This window comes from Callithrix jacchus, chromosome 12 (genome assembly GCF_049354715.1).
Source record: "Callithrix jacchus isolate 240 chromosome 12, calJac240_pri, whole genome shotgun sequence".
NCBI lineage: Eukaryota > Metazoa > Chordata > Mammalia > Primates > Cebidae > Callithrix > Callithrix jacchus.
The window spans coordinates 96,491,643-96,515,980 of NC_133513.1; the positions used below are offsets into that span (position 1 = coordinate 96,491,643).

General features: G+C 49.3%; 1 protein-coding gene across 4 annotated transcripts in view; it reads left to right on the plus strand.

Annotated features, from left to right (window-relative positions):
* Nucleotides 1–24,338, plus strand: part of NEURL1 (neuralized E3 ubiquitin protein ligase 1) — a 92,512-nt gene that overhangs the window by 792 nt on the left and 67,382 nt on the right. The window contains exon 1 of one of the 4 annotated variants that reach the window (XM_035268983.3): nucleotides 1–24,338. This exon is cut by the window's right edge and continues 5,411 nt beyond it. The exons of the other annotated variants lie outside the window; for them this stretch is intronic. The gene's annotated coding sequence lies outside the window, so the exon portion shown is untranslated. 4 annotated transcript variants of the gene reach the window in all.

Below are 24,338 nucleotides of genomic sequence, written 5' to 3' on the forward strand. Positions count from 1 at the left end.
GGGGGGCAGCCGGCGGCGATGGTGATGGAGGATGGCGTCCCTCGGGGTCTGCGCAGTTCTGTCTGATAGCGCTAGGAACGTCACTGGAGTCCCCTCAGGCCATGGTGCTAGGCGAGCCTGAAGAGGTGGGGAAGGACGTTTGCCGGGTCTATAGGGGAGTGGGGAGTGAGGAGGGAAGCTCGGGTAGTCCGGGTTGAGCTTCTTCAGAGAGCCACCTTGGTCTCCTTTCCATCGGCCTAGGGCTGGGGAGACCAGGCTGGGAGCACTAGTTGCATTTCCAATGGGAGGGTTTTAAGAATTCAGGATGGGCTTACAGCAGCCTGGAAAAAAGGGTCCGAGCTGCTGGTTCCTGGGGTCCTTGCAGCCGTTGGCTTTTTGCATCCATTGAATTAATTTGATTTCTGTTTTTTCCAAAGACCAGATATCCAGTCAAGAGCCCTAGAAAAGACGGGCTGGGAGCCTTGAAACAGAGGGACATTTATTTACCAGGAATGTCTTTGCTTTCTACCCCTGCCCCCCAGATCCACTTAGCACCTTCAGGGTGGCCCTAGGCCCAGTCTCCCAGTTCCCAGCCCGCCATTCTTGTCTTGGAGCTTCCTATGCTGCCTCTGACCTTTGGAAGACACTGCTGGGTCCTCCCAGGCCCTCAGACCCTACTAAATTCCCTCAAGAAGGTGCTTTTCTTTCCCCCTCAGAACGAGCGGCACTTGTCTTGGGCATGATGGCTGAAAGCCAGGAAGGGAAGCACTTGGGCTTTCACAGAGAACGCCCTACTTCCTCAGCCCCTCAAGTTATGAGAAGGATAATAGGGCCCTTTAACACAAGGCATCGAACTTTCACAAACACATTTTCAGTCAGCATGAACACTGCCTGGGGTAGTCAGCAGAGCAGAGCTAATCACACTATACCCATTTTACAGATGAGGAGAACCAAGGCTCGATTTAGGCTCCCAAAGCCAGCCAGACCTTGGTGCTGGGTGCTAGGCTGTAGACTCCTATCTTTTGAGTTGGAATTCTGCCTTTTTTAACTTTTAAGACCAGGGAAGAGGAGGAGAGACGGGACCATTGTCCTGCATTGTAATACTCCAGCTCTTTCAGAACTTCAGCTCTCACTTGGCTCAGGAAAATCAATGGATTTGTTGTGTCTTTCTGGAAATTAATATGGCAATACATGTCAAGATGGTTTAAAATATCAATTTGTTGGCCGGGAGCAGTGGCTCATACCTATAATCCCAGTACCTTGGGAGGCTGAGGCAGGTGGATCACTTGAGGTCAAAAGTTCCAGTCCAGACTGGCCAACATGGCAAAACTCTGTCTCTACTAAAAATACAAACATTAGCCAGGGATGGTGGCGCATGCCCCAGCTACTTGGAAGGCAGAGGCAGGAGAATCCCTTGAACTTGGGAGGTGAAGGTTGCAGTGAGCCGAGATCATTCCACTGCACTCCAGCCTGGGCAACAGAGTGACACTCCGTCTCAAAAAAAAAAAAAAATCAATTTGTTGACCTTGTAATTCTACCTAGAGGAATTGATCCTAAAGAAGTGGAGATGCAGGCATATATACTTACAGCACTGGGCTAGGATGTTCATGGCAGTGTTGTTTGTACGAGGTAGATGACCTAAATGCTCAGTAATCATGGCATATACTCTTGGTGGAGTAGTATGCAGTCATTAAAATTATATTCATGAAGAATATTTAATGACTGGGGAAAATGCTCACAGTATAATGACAGAATACAAAGTTGTGAAGATGTATGATCCCAATTTTGTTTAAAAAGTCATATGAATGCAAAAAACTTTAACAAAAACAAAACAAGCAAAAATGCTTGTAAAGTTTCCAAAAGGCTAACAGTAATTTCCTCTGGGTATGGGATCATATGGAATTTTTTCTTTTTTATATTTTGCTCTTTTCTAAAATTTTGATAAGTATTATTTTTGTAATCAGAAGTAAGCTATCAGTGTTAGCAAGTATGAAGACTGTTTCTGAGCGTTGGAAACAGATTCCTAATGAACTGACGAATATCATTCAGCTCAACCTTCTCTGCAAGTGAGAATAACAAGGGAAAAGAATAATGATTTGCCCAAATTAAAGTGGCAAAAGTGGGCCCTGTCCTTCAGCCAGTGAGTTGACTTGGCCCTTAATATTTGCAAACTGGCCGGGCGCGGTGGCTCAAGCCTGTAATCCCAGCACTTTGGGAGGCCGAGGTGGGTGGATCATGAGGTCAAGAGATCGAGACCATCCTGGTCAACATGGTGAAACCCGGTCTCTACTAAAAATACAAAAAATTAGCTGGGCATGGTGGCACGTGCCTGTAATCCCAGCTACTCAGGAGACTGAGGCAGGAGAATTGCCTGAACCCAGGAGGTGGAGGTTGCGGTGAGCCGAGATCGCACCATTGCACTCCAGCCTGGGCAACAAGAGCAAAACTCCGTCTCAAAAAAAAAAAAAAAAAAATTTGCAGACTATCTTCCCAAGAAGGCCTTGCTCCATCCTTGACTCTATGGAAACCCACAGAGTCCCCCAGTAATTGTACCTTTTTAAACTAAAATTTTGAATCGTGGGAATCTGAGGTCTCTGTGGCTAAGGTCTTTGGCAGAAGGCAGGAGTCCCATCCACACACCTACTGTAGGTGGCCATGAGGATTCCGATCCCGCTCCCACTAAGCCTGAAATGAAGGACAGAGTGTGCTCATGAAGGCCACCAGTTGTTGCCTCTGACTTTCGTCCAGGGTCCACTGATCCTCCTTCTCAGCTTGACTTCTAGGGGCTTCTTCCCATCTTTCTACCCTAATAGAGCCATCACCTTTATTCTGTAATAGTTTAGTGTGTATTCCCAATTCCCTTCTAAAGTATCGGCATTGACCTACGAGTCTTCTCTGATGTATCAGTGGTCAGCCAGAAGTCCATTCTAATTGTGTTGGTGTTGACCTGATAGGCTGTGTTGCTAACCCAGAGTTCTGCTGGGATGACATCTGTACTCAGCCAGAATTCATCTCTCATTCTTATCTGTGCTCATCCAGAAATTTGCTGGGAGTAGGGGTAGAGTGACTGTCTGGATTTTCTTCTCACCTTACATGATTGCAATCTCTTGATTCCTCACCATTTTAATTAAAACAACTGGAAGGGACCTGGTATAATAGGGACCCTGGGACTGATTGGAGATCTAAGATTGGTCTGGCTGTCAGGCTGACATGACATGAGATTCCACCATCGCCTCGCAGGTGGTAGACTTTGGTTTTCTTCTTGGGAACACACTGACCCCACTCTGCTGCTGGCGATTCCCACCAGGTTCTGAACCGCGTTGGTCTAGGAGTGTTCGGGGAGAGGTCCCTGGTGTAGCTCTGGGCTTAGAACCAACAGGCAGTGCCCAAGGAGCTCCCATGTGCCCAGCTCAGGGGTAAGACATCTCTGGGCTTTCACAGGCTGGAGATCTACTCAAAAGGCAAGGATGAGGGAGTGAATGGAATCAAGCGTTTGCTTGGTTGGACTGTCGAAACCCAGATGTGTGGGCAGAGGTCAGAGAAGGGGCATCAGGGGAGGATCTGAGCTGGACAGGGAGGTAACTGGAGGAATTGGAGAGATGGCAAGGGATGTAGCAGAGTCCTAGGGTGTGGGAGAATGGGAAAAGGCACAGACAGTAAAGGCATGGAGGGGCTTGACAGTATATGTGTATATCACATGTAATATAAAGCATATGTATATGGAAGTTATGTATATATTTCCGGTGAGGGGCACAGAGTGACTGGGGTGGGGTGTGCAGGAGGTTCATGTTTAGTGGAGAAAAATACAGAGAATAAAGGTTTTCCTCCTTCCCTGGTCTTTCTGAGTGCCTGCCTGCTCAGCGCTAAGTGTTGAGGGACAGGCATCCTAGGAAAAAGCCCATGGGTAGAGATATTCAGCCCCAGTGGTCACCGTAGATGGAGATTGGATGGGTTACTTCCTATTTTTCTTTAAATTTATTGTAAAATTTATATAACCTAAAATTTACCATTTTAAAGTGTATAAGTCCGTGGCATTTAGTACATTTACAGTATTGTGCAACTACTGCCTCTACCTAATTCTGGGATATTTTCATCATCCCAAAAGGAAACCCCATGTCCATCAAGCAGTCACTTCTGTTACCCTTTCCCCTGAGTCCCTGACAACCACGAATCTACACTTTGTCTCTATGGGCTCACCTATTCCAGACATGTCATATACATGGAAGGATACCATATTTGTCCTCTTGTGCCAAGCTTCTTTTACTGAGCATAATGTTTGTTTTCAAGGTTCATTCATGTTGCAGAGTGCATCTCTTTTCCTTTGTGGTTGAATAACATTCCGTTGTAAGAACATACCACATTTCACTTATCCATTCATCAGTTGGTGGACTTTAGGTTGTTTCTTTTGGTTTTCATGAATAATGCTGCTACAAAGATCTGTGTCTAAGTCTTTGTTTGAACACCTGTTTTGAGTTCTTCTGGGTATACACCTAACAGTACACCTCTCATTTTTCAAAAGGGGGTGTTTCTTGAATTGGATACTTCACAAAGTCACTGGTTGTGGCAGCTGTAGGGAGGCTGCCCCCCTCCAGCTCTGGCTGAGTGTGATGCCAGCCAGACACCTGTTATTTCCAGTCTCTTTTCTATGATGGCTGAGGCTCCTGGGGGCTGAAGGAGGAGCTTCCAATATTGACTAAGGGTCTTGATTCTTGTGGTGGGCCAGACTGAGCCATGAGAACTCATCTGTAGACCCTGAATTTCCTCACTACTCTCTGGGGATGAGGGTGGGGCAGGGGAAGGCTCATTCTTGGACAAGGTCTTAGCTATTTTTCTCTTTCTTTCTTTCTTTTTTCTTTCTTCCTCTTTCTTTCTTTCATATTCTCTTTCTTTCTTCCATCTTATATCCTTCCTTTTCCTTCTTTCTTTATTCCTCTTTCTTTCTCCCCCTCCCTCCCTCTCTCCCTTTCTTCCTTCCCTCCCTCTCTCTTTCTTTCTTTCTTTCTTCTCCTTCCTTCCTTCTCTTTCTCTTCCTTTCTCCTTCCTTCCTTTTCCCTCCTTCCTTCCCTCCCTCCCTCCCTCCCTCCCTCCCTCCCTCCCTCCCTCCCTCCCTCCTTTCTCTCTCTCTCTCTCTCTCAGCTGGAGGGCAGGGGTGGGAACTTGGCTTATTGCAGCCTTGACCTCCTGGGCTCAAGTGATCCTCCTGCCTTAGCCTCCCGAGTAGCTGAGACCACAGGCACATGCCAGCACACCTGCCTTATTTTTGTAGGTTTTTGTAGAGATGACATCTTGCCATGTTATCCAGGATGGTCTGGAACTCCTGAGCTCAGGCAGACCTCCTGCCTTGGCCTCCCAAAGTGCCAGGGCCACTGTGCTCAGTCCCTAGCCATTTTTCTGCCTTTGCATTCTCTCTGTTACTTCCCTGACCTGGGTCCTCATCCCAGATATTGCCAGGCTGCCATCCTAATTGGGTACTCTGCCTCTTGTCCTTCCTTTGATGCTGCCAGAGTGATTCCCCCAAAGTACTATCTTTGTCATACCCCTCCCTGCTTCAGTTGCCATAATGGGATATTCAAGGTCTCCATTTTTTGGTCAACCCACAGATCTTCCCTCAGCTCTTGTCTGGGCTCCTTCCTTGGTTGTCATGACGCTTGCAGATTAGGTGAGCTCATCCAGCTCTCCACCCCCAGGGAATGCAGCAGGCGGATCTGGGGGGGTGTCTGGTGGCCTCCTCAGAGTGACTGGCTGCGTCAGCCTCGTGTTGAACCTGGAGCACAAATCCTGCATGCACTGTTGGTTTTCAGTTCAGTTTTACCTTTGAACCCTGTTATGTTAATTATCATAATAATATTTACAATAGCTACCATGTACTGAGTGGTTACTGTGTGGATTATTTGATGGGGCTGGGATTCAAAGCCAAGGCTCTCTGACTTCAGCGTTTATTACTGTGATCGCCGCGTTATTCTGCCCCGGCATCATTCAGCCTTGAGTGGGCTCTGTCTTTCATTGTGGGAGAGAGATGGGGGAGTAATTTGTGAGTCTCTGGACAGAGCCCCGGCGGGGAAAGGGTACACCACGGGGTGCTTAACGCTTTCTCCCTTGGCTAACCAGAGGATCAGGAGGGCTGTGCTAGTCTGTAATTCCCAGCCTTCTGCCCCTTACGCCTTCGTCAGAGTTTTAGACAGTAGATCCATCAGACAATTTGGAGGAAACTTGCAGTTCTTTGGGGCCAGTGTTTCTCAAAGTGAAACTCTGGCAAGCTTGGAGGAGGTGGGACCAGGTTTCTCAGAGGAGGAGAGCCCGGGGTTGGATGGGGTAGATTTGGAGGGGAGCTAGAAGGGCTGGCAGCAAAGGTACAGAGGCAGAGAAACACAGGTTGTGTTCAGGGATGGTGAGCAGTCCTCTTGCCTAGATGTGGGGTCCCCGTGTGCTGTTTAACAGGTCAATTTTTGAAGGTGGGCTGGGGTCATATCTTGGAGAGCCTATGATATTAGGATGAAGAGGTTAGATTTTATCCTGTAGGCATTGGAGCCAGGGACGGCTTTTGAGCAAGATGCATGTAGTATTTCAACAGCACCAATGGCGGTGGAAGGCAGGCTGGGAGAGGAGAGAATGAGGCTCAAGATTGAGCTGCTGAGAGATTCACAGAGGCCATCAGGCTTCTGTCCTAGGCCAAGCTGAAAGGGCTGGGCATGACAGCCAAGCTGACCTGCTCATCTGGGTTCCCACGGGCAAGTCTGGAAGCATTTTCACCCCACATCTATGGGCAGCAGGATCATTGCTTATAGGTGGAAAAAACAAAAAACCAGCAATGAAAGGATTTTTTTTGACACGCCTCCTCCACCTGATTTGAAAGGATTTTTAAGAAGTCCAAGATCTGATGCTCGATGTTATGTTAGGTGTATTCATGTAAACAAATTCATTTAATCTCCCAATAAAAGAGAGGTAGGTATTACTTCCATTTTTATTAATTATTAATTAATTACTTTTTTTGAGATGGAGTTTCGCTCTTGTTGCCCAGGCTGGAGTGCAATGGTGCGATCTTGGCTCACTGCAACCTCCGTCTCCTGGGCTCAAGGTATTCTCCTGCCCCACCCTCCTGAGAGGATGGGATTACAGGTGCCTGCCACCATGCCTAGCTAATTTTTGTATTTTTAGTAGAGACAGGGTTTCACCCTGTTGGCCAGGTTGGTCTCAAACTCCTGACATCAGGTGATCCACCCATCTCGACCTCCCAAAGTGCTGGGATTACAGCTGTGAACCACTGTGCCAGTCATCATTTGTTTATTATAGAGACAGAGTCTCTCTATGTTACTCAGGGTAGATTCGAACTCCTGGGCTCAAGTGATCCTCCTGTGTCAGCCTCCTGAGTAGTTGGGACTGCAGGTGCATACCACTGTGCCAGACTCTTATTATTCCCATTTTATACATGAAAAAGCTGAGCCTAATGGATGGGAAGAATGCTACCAAGAAACGCTGAGCTGGGAAAGGGCAGGGCTGGGATTTCTGCCCAGGACACCAAAGCTGATCAGGGAGGAAAGTGATCTTGGGGGAGAATTTCTGCATATTAGGACTCTTTTCCTGGGCCCTCTGGGGTGGTGTCTTAGTCTGCTTGTTCTGCCATAACAAAATAATACAGACTGGATGCCTTAAATAAATGGAAATGCATTTTCTCAGAGTCCTGGAGACTGGAAGTCAGATCAGGGTGCCTATATGATCAGGTTCTGGGAAGGGGCCTCTTCCTGGCTTTCAGGTGGTTCCTTCTTGCTGTGACCTCACATAGCTTGTCCTTGGTGTGTGTGTATAGAGTGAGAGCCATCTTTCTCTCTTCATCTTATATAAAGCCACTAATCCTAACAGATCAGGACCTTACCCTCTGACCGCATTTAACCTTAATTATCTCCTAAAAGCCCTATCTCCAAATATAGTCTTATTGGGAATTAGGGTTTCAATATATGAATATTAGCAGGGGGAGTGTAAAATTCAGTCCATAGCAGATGGCATGTTCTCATTTCCAAGGTGTGCATGGTGATGCGCAGGCATTGGTTCTAAATCGCAGAGCCCAAGATGGAGGCAGGATAGGCAAAAGCGGTAACGAGGAGGAAGAGTGAGGGTAGGAAGGAGGGTGGGAGCTGGGCACTGCCCAGGGCATGCCAGAACCTCCTATTTACTGTTAGTCTATGCCTGTCTCATTCCTGGACCTGCACACCCAAGGGCTAGAGCTGAGGGGCTGCTTCATGCTGAGCCGGTTGCTTTGGCAACCCTGGGCAGGATGCAAGTGATCTCCTTGGTAACGACTGGGAAACCCGCCTCAGGGATGGAGGGAAGTGAACCGGCCAGCATCAGGCTGGATGGCACAAGCAGAGCTGGCCCTGGCTGCTGAGACAGGCAGGCCCATGAGGCGGGCCAGCTTCCTGAATGGCCTGGGCCGCCTTTTGGCCATTTCTAGCAAGCCAGGGTCCAAAGGCCCTGTGGAGCCTGTGGGTCCCACCTGGCCAGACCAGAGGCGTTAATGGTCCAGCCCAGGAAGTGGGAGGGGGTGGAGGATGGTGGGATGAAGGAGACTATAGCTTCTGGATGACAGATCCAGCTCCAGGGTTTATTAAAAGATGCTTATCAGGAGTCATTCCCTGCATGGCTTTGGGAAATGAGCAGGTGTTGACACTTGTGGGGGGTAAGAGGGCAGAGCTCAGAGAAAAAGAAGGTCTAATAGAGGAGGAGAAGGGAATAGGCAGGAGTCACTGGAAGGCAGGTGGGAGGCCTTGGCTTTTTCTCTGCTCTAGCAACCGTTCCGGGGGGAGGAGGGGCTCTGGCGCTGGGCTAGGGAACTGAGGTTCTCCGAGGATGAGTTGGGTTTCGTGGGATGCACTGTTAGGGGAGGGTAGGAGGTGGGCAGGAGCACTCATTTCATTGTTTAACAGACTTGTACTAAGCATCAGCTGAGGGCCAGCAGCCATGGGCCAGACACCCTCCTGGGCAGGCGGATGTGGTGGGAAACGTAATAGGTGAGGGCTCACCACTTCCTGCTTCTGGAATAGCCTTTAGGGGGAAGACAGATGGAAACAAAAATGACAAATGCACAGGAATGAATCTGGAAAGGACAATTGCTAACATTTATGTGCTAGAGCCCATGCTGTGCTCCCCTCCCTTTTCTTTTCTTTTTTTTTTTTTTTTTGAGGTAGGGTCTTCTGCTGCTCAGGCTGGAGTGCAGTGGTGGGATCACGCTCACTGCAGCCTCACTCCCTGGGCTCAATGGATCCTCCCTCCTCAGCCTCCTGAGTAGCTGAGACTAGAGGTATGTACCATCATGCCCAACTAGTATTTTATTTTTTATATTTATTTTATTTATTTATTTTTTTGGAGATGGAGTTTTGCTGTGTTGTCCAGGCTGCAGTGCAGTGGCGCCATCTCGGCTCACTGCAGTCAAGCGATTCTCCTGCCTCAGCCTCCTGAGTAGCAGGGATTAAAGGTGCCCACTGCAACACCTGGCTACATTTTTTTGTATTTATACTAGAGATGGGGTTTTGCCATGTTGGCCAGGCTGGTCTTGTACTCCTGACCTTAGGTGATCCCCCCACCTTGGTCTCCCAAAGTGCTGGGATCACAGGTGTGAGCCACTGCGCCCGGCTAGTTTTTTGTATTTTTAGTAGAGATGGTGTTTCGCTATGTTGCCCAGGCTGGTCTCAAACTCCTGGGCTTAAGTGATCTGCCTCCTTGGCCTCCCAAAGTCCTGGGATTACAGGTGTGAGCCACTGTGCCCAGCCCTGTGCTGTGCTCTTGACACCTTTTGTCTCATTTCATCTTACAACAACCATGTGAAGTGGGTACAATTATTAACCCACTTACAGATGGATAAACTGAGGCTTAGAGATGTTAAGTAGCTTACCCAAAATCACATGGCTGGTATGAGGTGGAGCTGGATGGGATTCTAACCAGTGGTACCTCCAAGTGGTACTTTGGAGGTACCACTCTTTTTATTTTTTTAATAATCTTTTAATTTTAGAATGCTATTAGATTTACAGAATAACTGCAAAAATAGGACACAGAGGTTCTATATACGCCACACTCACTTTCCCTATTACTAACATCTTCCATTAGTATGGAAGACTTATGACAGTGGTGATATATTGTTATTAATTAATGTCCACACTTTATTCAGATTTTCCCCATTTTTCCTAATGACCTTTTTCTGGATTAGGATCCCCATCTAGAGTGCCACGTTATAGTTTTAATGGCCACATGATGTATTTCATTGTCATGTTTTCTTTTTTTTGAGACGGAGTCACTCTGTCACCCAGGCTGGAGTGCAGTGGCGTGATCTTGGCTCACTGCAACCTCTGCCTCCTGGGTTCAAGTGATTCTTCTGCCTCAGCCTCCTGAGTAGCTGGGATTACAGGTGCATACCACCACACCTGGCTGATTTTTGTATTTTTAGTAGAGATAGGGTTTCACCATGTTGGTCAGGCTGGTCTCGAACTCCTGACCCTGTGATCTACCCACCTTGGCCTCCCAAAGTGCTGGGATTACAGGTGTGATCCACCGCGCCCGGCCTGTTTTCATGTTTTCTTAGGCTCCTCTTGGTCCTGACAGTTTCTCATGCTTTCCTTGCTCTTGATGACCTTGACAGTTTTGAGGATGACTGGTTACGTATTTGTAGACTGTCCCTCTGTTGGGATTTTTGTGGTGTCTTTCTCGTGATTAGATTGTGGTTTTAGGTTTTGGAGCGAAAGATCATAGAGGTAAAGTGCCGTTTCGCATCATATCAACGGCACATGCTGTCAACATGACTCATTGCTGTTGATGTCGACCTTGAGCACTTGGCTGAGGGAGTGCAGGTCTCTCCGCTGTGCAGTTAAAGTTACAGTTTCCTCCCTTTCCATTGCATTCTTTGGAAGGAAGTCACTGTGGGCACCCCACACTTAAGGGGTCGGGGGATTACGCTCCACAAGGGGTGGGGTGTTACGTTCCATCTCCTGGAGGCCAGAGGCCCCGCTACCTTTAACTTTTCTGCTCCACTGTTACTTTAATTTCTTACTCAAACAATTACCTTTGGGTAAAGGCTTTGAAGGAGAAAATGGGGAGCTATAAGGGGGGAACTTGACCTGGCCTTGGGGATCAGGGAAGGTTTCTCTAGGGAAGTGACCTGAAAATGAGGAGGGTTGGCTTCAGTTCCTAGAGGGGAAGCTGCTAGCATGTTAGGTGTGAACTATTCATTTCTCATCCTTGGCCCCTGCCTATTAAATGCCACTGGCTGCACCAAATGCCAATGTGCCATTAAAAATAATAGCTCTCTTGTATTTTTTAATTTTTTTTTTAAGAGACAGAGTATTCTTGCGTTGTTGCCCAGGCTCTGGAGTGCAGTGGTGTGACCTTAGCACACTGCAACCTCAACTGCCTGGGCTCAGGTGATCCTCCCACCTCAGCCTCCTGAGTTGCTGGGTCTATAGGCATACACCACCAGGCCAAGCTATTTTTTTTTTTTTTTAGATGGAGTCTTGCTCTGTTGCCCAGGTTGGAGTGCACTGGTGCCATCTCAGCTCACTGAGACCTCTGTGTCTGGGTTCAAGCAATTCTCCTGCCTCAGCCTCCTGAATAGCTGGGATTACAAGTGCCTGCCACCTTGCCTGGCTAATTTTTGTATTTTTTCATAGTAATGGGGTTTTGCTATGTTGCCCAGGCTGGTCTTGAACTCCTGACTTCAGGTGATCTGCCTGCCTTGGCCACCCAAAGTGTTGGGATTACAGGCATGAACCATCACTCTTGGCCCTGGCTAGTTTTTTTTAATTTTTGAAGAGACAGGATCTCACTATGTTGCACAAGCTGGTCTCAAACTCCTGGCCTCAAGTAATCCTCCCACCTTAGCCTCCCAAAGAGTTGGGTTTACAGGCAGGAGCCACCATGTCCAGACAGCTCTTTTGTATCTTAAAAAGCATCCTAGAGAGGGCAGTACTACCCCAGTTGAACTGGGTATGGAGACCACATGAATTCAGGGTGTTTTTAGGAGAAGGAGCTCAGGACTGGCTCAGAGCTGCTGCTAGGTATGGCGAGGCTGAGCCCTGGCCAGAGCCACTGCAGCCCTCCTGGCCAAGGAACTTTCAGCAGAAAATCATTAACTAGCTGATTCCTTGCCTTTCAGAAGTGTCCCACCCCCCTCATCACTCATTCTGTCTGTGGAAGTATATTGCTGGTCACAAAGACTGTCTGTGTGGGGACGGGGCGGGGGGAGGAGAGAAGACCCTTCTTGGGATGCAGGGAGAGAGGAGGGAAGTATGTCTGCTGGCTTACCTGGATGGCTTTCTTTAGCCTTGTTGCCCTAGAATGCTATCCTGGCTGCTCCAGCAGTTGGGGTGAGGATGGAAAAGGAAGGACGTTGACAGGGAGGTTGCTAGGATTAAGGTGTTGGCAGGTCCACATGCTCCTAGCTTTCACCTTCCTCCTTCCCACTTGGCTTGCCCCAGCCCCTGCCTGGTGTCTGCTGAGAGGCTGATGTTCCCCAGGGCGTGGGGCAGTGTAGAGTATGTGTGTTAAGTACAGATGTCCAGGTGCCCCTTAGAGGGAGGGGAGGAAGCATTCTTCCCTGAGCAGGTTAGAATGAGGCTGCAAGGCTGTTCCAGCTGATTCATCTCATTTGTTGGTGCCTGCTCTGAGCCAGGCATGGTGCTGGGTATGGAGAATTAAGACATGAGTACTGGGCATGGTCTCTGCCCTGACATACTCATGGTCCCACCTTGTCCAATTCAGTCGGTCTGTATTGGCAGTAGGGTCTGCCCTTCTTCCTCCTCCTCTACCACATCTGCTTTCTTTGTTCTTTTTTGAGACAGAACCTCACTCTGTCACTCAGTCTGGAGTGCAATGGTGCAGTCTTGGCTCATTGCAACTTCAACCTCCTGGGTTCAAGCAATTCTGATGCCTCAGTCTCCTGAGTAGCTGGGACTGCAGATGTGCACCACCACACCCAGAGAATTTTTGTATTTTTAATAGAGACAGGGTTTCACCATGTTGGCCAGGCTGGTCTCAAACTCCTGACCTCAAGTAATCTGCCCGCCTCAGCCTCCCAAAGTACTGGGATTATAGGTGTGAGCCACTGTGGCCAGGCCACTTCTGCTTTCTTTTCCTTTTGTTGCCCTACTTTTCCAGCTAATGTTCCTTTAAACACATTCTTCCCAAGGGGAGAAGGTCTGGCAGCCTGTGCTTGGTGCCTGGTGGAAGGGCCAGTGGCCACTGATTCAAACATCAGAACCCACAATCATAGAGATTGTTTTGCCCTACCTGCTTTCTCATCTCAGGTCCCCTTGGCCCCAGAGTGGGAAAGTGACCTGCCCAAGGTCATACAACTGGATTGGACTGGGCAGTAAGAAAATCCTTAGGCTCTGACCTTGTAGGATGATGCTCTTAGGAGCTGCTGGAAGCTGACTCCAGAGGGATGGCTGAGGGGGACAAATGCTGGTACCAAATGTGATGCAGATGCTGGTCTGCTTGGAGTGTGATGCCTGAGGGGAACCACTGAAGGGCTTGAAGCAGAAGAGTGACAGGATCATTTAGATGTCCTAGCAGGCTCTTGTGGCAAGAGATGGGGAGGGGAGGAGAGGGGCCGGGCAGGAGTCCACCGCAGTCCTCTGTGCAAGGAGAGAGGTGTGGCTTCTGCCAGAGTCGGTCAGGCAAGCAGATCAACCGGGAGATAGATACTTTAGAAGGTCGACTTGAAGCTTCACAGGAGGGTCCAGGAGAGGGAGCTGCTGGGGAGCTGCTCCTGCCGTCTCTGAATCCTGACTCTGTGGCAGTGGTCAGTGTGCACCCGGGAGCTCTGTGGAAGGTCAGGATGTGCACACTTGGGACCTGTACTCCTGCCACAGGTGTGAGGTTTTGGAGCCAGGTGAGCGGGGCTGGGCAGGCCCTGAGCTGCTGGTTCTATCCCTACCCCTTGGGACACCATCAATTATTAATGTGTCCTCTGCCTGTCACAGGCAGCTCCCAGAAAGGCAGAGGCAGCACCTGCGGTGTGATGTCCACCTGGCTTTTTCTTTACCAGGGACCTGCAGCCCCACCGTGGCTGGGCTTTCTCAGGTGGCTCTCCTCCCCATGGGTGCCAGTTCCCAGCCACACACACACAAGCCATAAATCAGCTGGGACAGGCCAAGGTTGGAGATCAAAGCCCCAAACCCCCACCCTGGGGCTCAGCACTTATTAAATTATAAAACTGTCAAAGGTGGGACAAGCAAGAGGGACTGGATGGATGACCTGTAGTAAAATAGAATGCGGAAGAGTGGCTGAGAACCAGGCAGCAGCTGGTAAAGGAGGAGAGGAGGAAACACCTGCTTGTCTCTGCCCTGGGCCTGAGGACTTCTCATAGGGCCAGGTCCCTCACATTTGAGTAGCACATAAACAACCCCCCTCCTCTCCCATGACAGGATTCACAGCATACTCTACAGAGGAGACACTGAGTCCGAATCGCCACAGGACTGTGAAAGTCTAATCTTCCAAATCTTGTTCAGATTCTTCCTGGGCCTCTTCCTGGGGCCTCTCTGAATCCTCATTAGGGTGACTTCCATTCTCCACTGTCAGCCTCAGGATACAGCCAGGACCTCTTTCTGCCTCTGAGCACCCTGACCTCTCTTCTAGCTCCCAGGGACAAAGGCAGACCTTGGACTCAGTGGAGGGCTAGCCCTGTCTGGATGGAGGGACTTCATCACCCACCTGTCCGCAAGTCCACACAGGAAACCCCCTCTTTGGAGGGCTGAGAGGGCTTAGCCAGTGCCTGAGAGGGCAGAAGGGCTTTTCCCTTTCTGAAGTAGGCGTTTGCAGATCTGTGGGGCTGAGACCAGCCAGACATGCAGACCCTGATGTGGGCCCAGGGGATGGAGGCAGCGGTTGGGATAGGTCGTGACGTACCAGAATGAAGGTTTCTGCCTCAGACGGCAGCCCGTCAGGAAACTAGGGCTCTGCCTGCATAAGGGAGTCCTGCCTCCTTCACTGCACAATGTGAAGGAAGCTGTTTGAGGGATCTTGGGTTACCTCATCTGATCCCCCAAGTTGAGGTTGTGTTAAAGAAACCAAATACAGGGCCGGGCGCTGTGGCTCATGCCTGTAATCCCAGCACTTTGGGTGGTTTTGGCTTAGCTTCACCTCCTTAGCACAAGGCCTTCGGGGGTGGATCACCTGAGGTCAGGAGTTTGAGACCAGGCCGGCCAACATGGTGAAACCCCGTCTCTACTAAACATACAAGAAATTAGTTAGGTGTGGTGGCTGGCACCTGTAATCCTAGCTACTCGGGAGGCTGAGGCAGGAGAATGGCTTGAACCCAGGAGGTGGAGGTTGCAGTGAGCTGAGATCGTACCACTGCACACTAGCCTGGGCGACAGAGCGAGACTCTGTCTCAAAAAAAAAAAAAAAAAAAAAAGAAGAAACCAAATGCAGTTATGCAGTTATGTGTGGCTTAACAACGGGGACACATTCTGAGAATTGTGTTTTAGGCAATTTTGTCAGCACAGAGTGCACTTGCACAAGCCTGGGTGGTGTAGCCTCCTGCACACCTAGGCTGTGTGGTGCTGCCTATTGCTCCTCGGCTACAAACCTGTATAGCATCACTATGCTGGATACTGCAGGCAGTGGTAATGCAAGGGTAAGTCTTTATGCATCTAACCATAGAAGGGTAATGCAATGCATTGCACGATGATATTATCATGGCTGCGACCTCAGTGGGTGATAGGAGTTTATAATCTTATGGGATCAATGTCTTACATGTGGTCTGTCGTTGAAAGAAATGTCACTGTGCGGCTCATTTCTGTATGAGAAGAGGCCAGATCGGCTTTGGAAGGATCAGCCAAGATTTAGGACTTGTTCTGAAAGTGGAAGTTTTCTGTCTGGTGCTGAGGTTCTCAATTCCTGAGGCATGAGTTTGTATTTTGGGGTGAAAATGCTATTTCTGCAGGCAAAATTCTGGGTTGATCTTGAGGCTCCTGTTTGGGGGTATGGGTTCTAGGTTGAGGTGAGGGTTCCATTCCTGGAGGGCAGGTTTCCATCTCAGGGTCCAGGATTTGTGATTGCTTTTGAGTCTTGTGGCCAAGAGTCCATTCTGGAGCTCAGTATTCTAGGGTGGGGTTGAGGCTCACTCCTCGGTCAGGGTTGGATGATCAGGGTGGAGGTCTTGTATCCTGGGAAGAAGGAAAGAGCTAGAACCTCCTTCCTCTTTTAGAGGAGACTTCCTGGGGCCATCAGCAGATGAAGGGGCTAGTAGAGCAACCTCTGAACTGCCACCTGGGAGGCCAGGCTCCTGCCCTGGCCGGGATATAAGAGTCTTTGTGGATGAGTCACTTCCAAGCTCTGGGTCTCTGCCTGCAAGCCTTGGCCAGACAGTGATGTTGACTCACAAAGCACCATCCGTGCTCACTTGAGCTTCCCAAAATGACACTAATGGTGGTCTCTGTAGACACCCACGGCCATTGCTTGGTGAGTGAAATCCATGGTGACAGGACTCAGACTGCCCTGGGCACTGCCAGCTTGGTCCAATTAGTGCCAATTGGATCTTAACGTGTGCTGAGTGGCCCCTGGGGAGAGTGAACACACATCAAGTGGGACATGTTAAATCTGGGTCCCTGGGGCTTGGCGTGTGGCTCTGCGGGGTGGGAGATGGGTCGGGTTGGGCCAACAGCCCCCCTCCTAGTGGGCCAGCTGTTACCTAGGCCAGGCAGTGGGCGAAGACATGTGGCAGGCCAGGATCGGAAGGGGCCCGGCTTGCTCCCTTGTGCTCTGCTGAGTGGCTGGGACGCAGAGGGGCTGTCCTTCACCCCTGGCTGGGCTGACCCCTGCCTGAGAAACATCTGTGTCTATATAGGGCTGTTGCCCATGCCCCTCGTCTGTTTCTTTCTCTTCCTAACCCCAAGATAGATCCTTCTCTTAGAGAGCCAAAGTTGCTGGGAAAATAATTTCCATTCCATTTGTTCTTCGCTTTGAGCTCTGGGGAACCCTCTTCCCTCCGGGTCTTACTTAAGACCCCCTAGAAGTTTCTGAGGCAGGTGGTCTTGGCTTTATTTCCTGGATGTTTCCAGGCCCCCCACCCCACTGTTTCCCTTGCCCACTGCCCTGGTCACACCGTTCCCAGTGGGCTTTGACTGGGGGGCTCCTGACTTGGCTTCTTAGCCCCATCCACCCTGTTGCAGGTGGACTCCCCGTCTCGGAGGTCCTCTTTTGTTTTACCAAAACAGGAGACAAGACAGGAGTGAGTGGGGGAGATGCTTTCCAGCTCTAGGGCACTCTCTTCTGTGTTCTGAAAGAACATCTTTGGAATAGAGTCCTTTCCCTGCAGCCCAGGACACTCAGGCACTTGAGAAGAGGGGGAGTTTTCTCCACCAGCAAGTCTGTCCCAGGGACACAGGGGTAGCTCTGTCTGGGTCTGCAGGGACCCCCAGGTCCCCTCTCTTGGCCTGCCCATGGAACCTGAGAGGCTGAGAGGCCTGGGGGTCCCACTGGGCTATGGAAACCCAACCACATGCTGATGCTGGTGCAGCCCAGAGGCCTCTGGAATTCCCCAGCAGCATCTGGGGGAACCTGGGGTGCAAGGAGGGAAGAGGAAAGGCAGGCAGGATAGAATGCGCTGTGGCTGGGGCATAGGCTCTGGAATTGGACTTTGTCTCTGCTCCCTGGGCCTCACAGCTTAACTTCTCCATGCCCTAATTCCCTATTTGAGGTAATGCTTGACTAGTAACAAAAGCATAATAAATATTAGCTATGGTTGCCATTGTTGGGCTCATCCTTCAGGTCTTGGCTTAGCTTCGCCTACTCTAGGAAACCTTCCTCAACCACTGGCTGGGTTAGATGGCTGCTGCTGTCCCCCTCTGGCTGCCCTGGGCTCCACCATCGTCACACTGATCACACCAGCTGGCAGGCCTGTTTGCTTGTCTGTATCATTTACTGTCTCTTTTGCTTACTGCCGTATCACCACCAACAGTGCCTGTCGCACACAGTAGGCACTCAACTATGTTTTGGAATGAAGGCAAGAATGGACTGATTCTGGGGAATTCAAACTTTTCTTCTATGGGCTCTTCAGGGCTGCCACAGCCACATCCAGTTAGTTCTCTGTTGAAATGACATTTTCTGAATATAAGGCTCTGGGGCCCAGACAAGAGCAAGATGGAACCATTGCTTCATTCATTCATTCATTCATTCATTTATTCACTCATTCATTCATGGATGGCACAGATGTTCTTTGGGTGCTCTTCAGGTGTCAGGCCTTGTGCCAGGCTCTGGGGACAGACATAGTTCTGCCCTCATAGAACTTGTGCTGCTGATCACTGGGGCAGAGGGAGGTCAGAGGTAAGAGGAGAGGGTGGTCAGTTAGGCTGAATGGAATCAGGGAGAACTTCCAGGAGGAAGGGTTTGCTTTGAAGAATCGTGGAGAAGTTTGGATGGACAGACAGAGACTTTCTCTTGGGAGTGGACAAGGAGCTGAGGGAGGTGATGGAGCCACCTGTGTGTGGCCATGAATCAAGGCTGACCAGTGACAGTGTGGCCTAAGGCTGTGGGGCCAACTCGCAGGACTCAGACGCTGTGGGGACCACTGGTCCTGGCTCTGCCAGCCACAGATGGGTGACCTTGGGCTGGGCACTTCCCTGTTCCTCCCAGTGTTAGTTTAGTCGTTTATAATATGGGAACTGTGGCTGGGTGAGGTGGCTCATGCCTGCAATCCCAGCACTATAGGAGGCTGCGGCTGGCAGATTGCTTGAGCCCAAGAGTTCAAGACCTACCTGGGTGACATGGGGAAACCTCATCTCTACCAAACAAACAAGCAGAGACAGGATGGGAGCTGTGGTGCTTGGCAGTCCCCCCAACGCCCGCAGGGTTGGGCTGGGCTCGAGGGCAGCTATGTGTGGAGGGAGGCTTGTGTGGGAAAGCTGGAGGGCAGTCTTGCTTCCTGTCTCTGTTTTGTAAATAATTAAATTCTTATCACAAGCTAGTTGTGTCCACACAGAGGGAGGCAGGAGCAGGGCTGGGAACCAGGTGCTTTGTTGTCCAGGAAGTGGCTGGGTCCCTTCTCTCCTCTCTCCCCTCCTTCCTGGCCTCCCAGTCAAGGCAGGTGGTGGGGGCTTCTAGGGTCTTCTCATCACTGACTGCCTCACTCCTTCTCTGCGTCTCTCTTTCCCTCTACCTTTCCATTGTCTGGTTCCCTGTCGCATTCCCACCTCTGCGACATAAAGGAGCCCCCTGCTCCTCTCCACCTATGCCCCCTCCCCAGGCCACTGTGGCTGCCATCACCCAGTGCCCACCCTGCTTTGTAGCTTGCTGAAGCCTCGCTTGCTTCCCAGTGCCCTCCCCAGCAGCCCTCAGGTCTGCTGAGCCTCTCGGGAGGCCTCAGGGGAACACCGACCTCTCCCTTGCCCCAGTGCTCCAGAGACAAGCAGGCACATTTTCATTTCTAGTGCTCACTACTGGGAATGTGAAGGTCTGTTTAGTCTTGTCCAGCTAACATAAACCAGCCGGAACTGGGCCGTGGCAGACAACTTTGCTGTAGTTCCCTTATTTGGAATGAAATTCATTGTTTTTCACTGGGAGGCACTAGGGGCTTTGAGGAGGCCCCAGTGGGCCTTGCCCCAGGGTGTGGCCTGAGTGGCCTCTCAAAGGGTCACCAAGGTGCCTGTGGCACAGAGGCTATCCCTGGGATATCTCAGGCCCTGCCAGGTTCACAGACAGCCTTAAGCCACGCCTAGTGCCTCAGGGATGGAGAGTGTCTGGGGCCATGTCCAACTCTGTCAGTTCACGGAGGAGAAACAGGCTCAGAGAGGACCAGGGACCTACTCAGACTCATAGGGCAAGTTGAAGCAGTTAGAGGTCTGAGAACCAGGGGACCAGGGGCCCTGGGTTCTAGACCTCCATACTGTGGGGCCAGGGCGCCTCTAGCCTAGGAACCGGTGAGGATGGGGGTGGGAGCGCAGGGGTGCCGATGAATCAGGCTGGAGTGGGCTGCAGCTTGGGGCAGCCTAGTGTGAGGCCTGGGTCAGGGAGGCCAGGGGAGGGCTGTGGGAAAAGAGGAAGGGGTGGTGAGAGGAGAGGGAGAGGTGGCCAGGCGGCTGGGAGAGGTGGGTCTGGCCCTGACCCCGCTGCTGTCAGTGTGATTTTGGCCTTGGTCTCCCCGATCTGTCCCAGAGACTCAGTTTTTTTTTCTTTTTTTTTTTGCACCTCTCCCAGGATATCCCCTGGATGAACTGAGTCAGGGAGCATTTCTTACCTGCCATGGACTGTGTCCCTAGGCTGGTTACTATCCTTCTCTGTGCCCGGGCTCCTCTTTCTTGTCAAACAGGGTGTGGACTCTCCATGAGGCTTTTGCTCTCTGACCCCTCCTGCCTCAGCCTGGACCATCTGCCCCTGGGCTTCTCTTCACTCCAGACTCCTGAGTCTTCAGGGTCTGGCCCCTCAGACCCAAAAGTTTGTCTAGGGAAGTCCTCCTGTTCAGATCCCCACCTCCCCAGAGAGGGCAGGGCTGGTGGGGAACAGAGGGAGTAGCATCCGGCACTGTGGCAAGGGAGTGAGCTTGAGAGGCAGATCTTGGGTTCAAACCTTGACTCTGACACTTATTAGCTGGGCTATTAATTTGGGGCAGCAACTTTACAACCCAGGGACCCTAAGGACCCCATAAATAGGATAAGGAGTAGGGCAGGAATCATGCATGCCTGGGGCCACTGACCCAGGTGTGCTTAACCCAAGGTGCCTCAGGCCAGCCTTGGAGCTCTCTCTGGACAGCCTCCCACCCCTACCACCTTGCCACCTGTGACCTTAGCTCTATCTCAGTCCTCTACTAAAGAAGCACCAGGCTGGGCACAGTGGCTCATGTCTATAATCCCAGTAGTTTGGGAGGCCAAGGAGAGTGGATCACCTGAGATCAGGAGTTCAAGCCTGGCCTGACCGACATGGTGAAACCCTGTCTCTACTAAAAATATAAAAATTAGCCAGATGTGGTGGCATGCACCTGTAATCCCAGCTACTCAGGAGGCTGAGGCAGGAGAATCTCTTGAGCCTGGGAAGTGGAGGTTGCAACGAGCCAAGATCACACCATTACACTCCAGCCTGGGCAACAAAGCAAGACTCTGTCTCAAAAAAAAAAAAAAAAGAAAAAAAGAAACATCAAGTGTGTGGTTTATATATTCTTTCTAGAGGAGGTTCCCCACTTCACATCCTTTAAAAGAACTTCTCACTTACTTATTCTTTTCACAGGAAACACACACCTGGAGCATAGGAAGCTGTAACTGACCAGTAGGGGCTGGAAAAGGAAAGAGAGGTGTTAGAAAGTGTGGGCCTGGGGAATCCTAACTAGAAGGCCCCTGGTGCTGGGGAAATTGGGGCAGGAGATCCTGCATTGTTTACTATGAAAATTCCAGTCCCTGCTCTTTTAGCAGTCATGCTAGTACATTAGCCAAGGCTGTTTATAAAGGTATAGTAAACTTTCGCTTCTGCAAGGTCAGTGAGACACTCATTTACAAAAGATCATCTTGTTGCCAAGAACAAGCCACCACCCAGTGCAACATTTAGCTCAGCCGTGAAAGTGAAAGTGGATGACGAATGAACTAGTGTTCACACAGATCCTAGGCGTCTCTGGCAGTGGGAGCTGTGGAAGTTTTAAACTTGTTTTTTGGAAAGATCACGCTGGTTGCCCTGTGGAGGATGGAGTTAAGAGGGACAAGTTGGGAGACAATATGACAGGAGTGAAGTTGTCTACAGGAGAGATGCTGAAGCCTGAACTACAGATGTGGTCCAAGAGAGGAAGGAACACGTTTGAAACACATTTAAGAAGCGTGCTTGGGCTGGGTGCAAGGGTTCATGCCTGTAATCCCAGTACTTTAGGAGGCCAAAGCAGGTGGATGGATCACTTGAGCCCAGGAGTTTGAAACCAGCCTGAGCAACATGGCAAAACACTGTCTCTACAAAAATATAAAAAAGTTAGCTGCGTGTGGTGGTGTGCATCTGTGGTCCCAGCTACTTGGGAGGCTGAGGTAGAAGGATCATTTGAGGCCAGGAAGCGAAGGTTGCAGTGAGCCGAGATTGCACCACTGCACCACTCCAGCCTGGGTGACAGAGTGAGACCCCATCTCAAAAAAAAAAAAAAAAAAAGACCCCAGGCTGGTCTCAAACTCCTGGCCTCAATGATCCTCCCACTTTGGCCTCCCAATGTGCTGGGATAACATGCGCGAGCCACTGCTCATGGCCCAGATAGTTGCTTTGAAAACAGTTTATTGCTTTAAATTTTTATAATACATACTTTTAGGAAAATCCAAGAACACAGGAAGGAAAGAATCAGAACTCACTTTTAAATGATTAACATCAACACTTGGTGTGTTTTTTTCTGGGTCTTCATTTTTATGTTCTTAGGAGTCCTCTTGCCAGGGATGGTGGCTCATGCCTGTAATCCCAGCATTTTGAGAGTCCGAGGCAGGTGGATCACCTGAGGTTGGGAGTTCGAGACCAGCCTGACCAACATGGAGAAACCCTGTCTGTACTAAAAAAAAAAAAAAAAATTAGCCAGGCATAGTGGCGCAGGCCTGTAATCCCAGGAAGGGAAGCTGAGGCATGAGAATCACTTGAACCTGGGAGGCGGAGGTTGCAGTGAGCCGAGACCGCGCCATTGCACTCCAGCCTGGGCAACAAGAGCAAAACTTCATCTCAAAAAAAAAGAAGTCCTCTTTGTCTCATGCAATTAGAATGAAGCATTATTGATTTGTTAGGTGAACCATTAATGTGAGGAATAGTGTGAAATGATATATACAAAAATATTTTCACCAAAACATATGAATTTGCATTTACTAGTCGGTGTCTTGATGCAGAGCCACGATCCTCTGGTTGGAATTCTCTGACTGTCTCTTGTAGGAAGTCTCCTAAAGCACTCTCTCCAGTTGTCAGTTTTGGCTGCTTTGAAGGGCAACAGGAGCCTAAAGATGCTTTTGAATTAATTTGGGGGCAAAATCCTTCAGTTTTTTTTTCTGAGGATTTTATAGTTGTCTTGCCTGTATATAATTTGAAAGTATTTCTTGGCCTTTCTTATTTTTAATTGTCACATAATAATTGTACATTGTATGGGGTACAGTGTGATATTTTGATACATGTATTCAATGTGTTATAATCAAATCAGAGTCATTAACACGTGTATCAACTCAAACACTTATCATTTCTTTGTGTTGGGAATATTCAAATCCATTCGCTTAGCTATTTGAAAATATACAGGGCCAGGCGTGGTGGCTCAAGCTTGTAATCCCAACATGAAGATCGCTCGAAGCTAGGGGTTTGAGACCAGCATGGGCAACGTAGTGAGATTCACATCTCTACAAAAAGTAAAAAAAATTGCCAGATATGTTGACACATGCCTGTAGTCCCAGCTACTCTGGAGGCCAAGGTGGAAGGATCCCTTGAGTTCAAGAGTTCAAGGCTGCAGTGAGAGACGATGGCACCATTGCACTCCAGCCTGGGTGACCCAACAAGACCTTGTTTCAAGAAAAAGAAAAAGAAAATAAATCATTGTTAGTTATAGTCACCCTATAGTGCTATAGAACACTAGCACTTATCCCTCCTATCTAGCTATGCTTCTGAATCTGTTAACCAACCCTTAGTCATCCCTCTCCCCCATCCTTTTCCCTGCCTGTGGTTACTATTCTACTCTCTACTTCTATGAGAACAACTTTTTTTGCTTCCACATATGAATGAGAACATTTGGTATTTATCTTTCTGTACCTGGCTTATTTTAATAACATAATGTCCTGGGAGCTCATTCATAGTGTCATGAATGACAGAATTTCATTTTTTAAATGGCTAAATAGTATTACATTATGTATATATATGCTGCATTGTCTTTATCCATTCACTTGCTGATCGATACTTAGGTTGATTTCACATCTTGGCTGTTATGAAGAGTGCTCCAACAAACATGGGCGTGCAGCTCTTTGACATAGTGATTTCCTTTCCTTTGGATATATACCTAGTAGCAGGATTGCTGGATCATGTGGTAGTTCTGTTTTTAGTTTTTCTGAGGAACCTTGATACTGTTTTCCATAATGGCTGTACTAATTTACATTCCCATCTGCAGAAAGAGTTCCCCTTTCTCTACCTCCTTGCCAGCATTTGCTACTTTTTGTTTTTTTGATAATGACCACTATAACTGGGGTGCAATGATGTTTCATTGTCGTTTTGATTTGCATATCCCTGATGATTAGTGATGCTGAACATTTTAAAAAATATACTTGTTGGTTTTTTTCTGCCTTCTTTTGAGAGATATCTGTTCAACTCATTTGCCCATTTTTTTAATTGGAGGATTTTTGTTTGTTTGTTTTTTGCTGTTGAGCTGTCTGAGTTCATTGTATATTGTGGATATTAACCCCTCGTCAGATGAA